This window comes from Buceros rhinoceros, unplaced genomic scaffold (assembly GCF_000710305.1).
Source record: "Buceros rhinoceros silvestris isolate BGI_N320 unplaced genomic scaffold, ASM71030v1 scaffold9155, whole genome shotgun sequence".
NCBI lineage: Eukaryota > Metazoa > Chordata > Aves > Bucerotiformes > Bucerotidae > Buceros > Buceros rhinoceros.
Window position 1 is genome coordinate 9673 of NW_010414540.1, and position 1256 is coordinate 10928.

Genomic DNA, 1256 nt, shown 5'->3' on the forward strand with positions numbered 1-1256 from the left:
GTGTTTTCCTCCCTTTAGTCCTGCTTACATGAGGTTGTTTCCTCCTCCTCACTATCTGGGATCTGCTCTCTGCGCTAGCAGAAAGTTACCCTGGTAAACTTTAAGCAAACAGCAGTGGTAATAAAAATGTAAAATAACTGAACTTTGTTCGGGAGAAAAGGTGTTGTCATAGCTACAACAAAAACTGCCTGGCAAAGGCCGGGAGGAGTCATCAGCAGATGATTTACGATTGTCTTGCCAAACTACAGTTCTACAGGTCGTGGCTTTGGAGACACCTAGAGCCTGATGCCCACGGGGTCCCACCTCGCCTTACTGCTTTCAGGGAGATTTTCTACTCCCTGGCAAAATTTTCTGGCTTGTTCTTGCTTTTTCTCTTGAAAGGTTGATAACAGGCTGGGAAGAATTTTTGCGAAATCTGTGTCTAATGCGTTCTGGTAAAGGGTAATAAAATGTTCCTTCTCTAATAGCCACCCAGCTTCGGAGACCTCTTTAAATTCCTTATGCTCTTTGTGAAAACACCGGGTTGGTCTTGGCTTTTGAGGGTTGAGGGGGTTCTGTCTACTGTCAACAGGCTCTTTCTAAGGAAGAGCTCTAATTGTTAATTAAAGTCAATGTTCTGTAGGGGTTATTTTCATGCGATAACTCCCCTTTTCTGTGACCTTTTTTTTTTTGTCAGGGAGGAAATAAATGCCTTGAATGGGGATTCATTTTGATTCGTAAAGGGAGCAGAAGGAAATCTGGTCTGGACTATAAGGCAAGAGAATATGTTTTTTTCTGCCCAAATTGACCTAAACAAAGACAAAAGACAGTAACGACACGATATCAAACAGACCGTGCACTGCTTCATGGCGAGACTGAAGCCAAGTGTCTAGAATTTGAGGTGAACCAGGTACCAGAGCCCTGTTCTGTTTGCGTGAAATACGAAACGTAGATAATGATCTATTGTCAGGATAAAGCAACAGGAAATCATTAGCTTTCGAAATCAATGTTATTTTATTTCTGGTCTCTTATATGATATGGTTTTGTTTATCTTTTTTCATGTTCTATGGGACTTTAATGACACTTTTGATGTCATTGATTTAAGAATTGATCCATTTTTTTCATGAGCGTATAAATACATGCTTCATGTTACCTGCTTAACATACATGACGTAGTGGAAATCAGTCGCTATGATCTAAGTACTGACTAAAGAAACAAGATACAAGAGACCTGCCCAGTACACCAGTTAAATTTTAACCATGGCACTATAGGTGAGC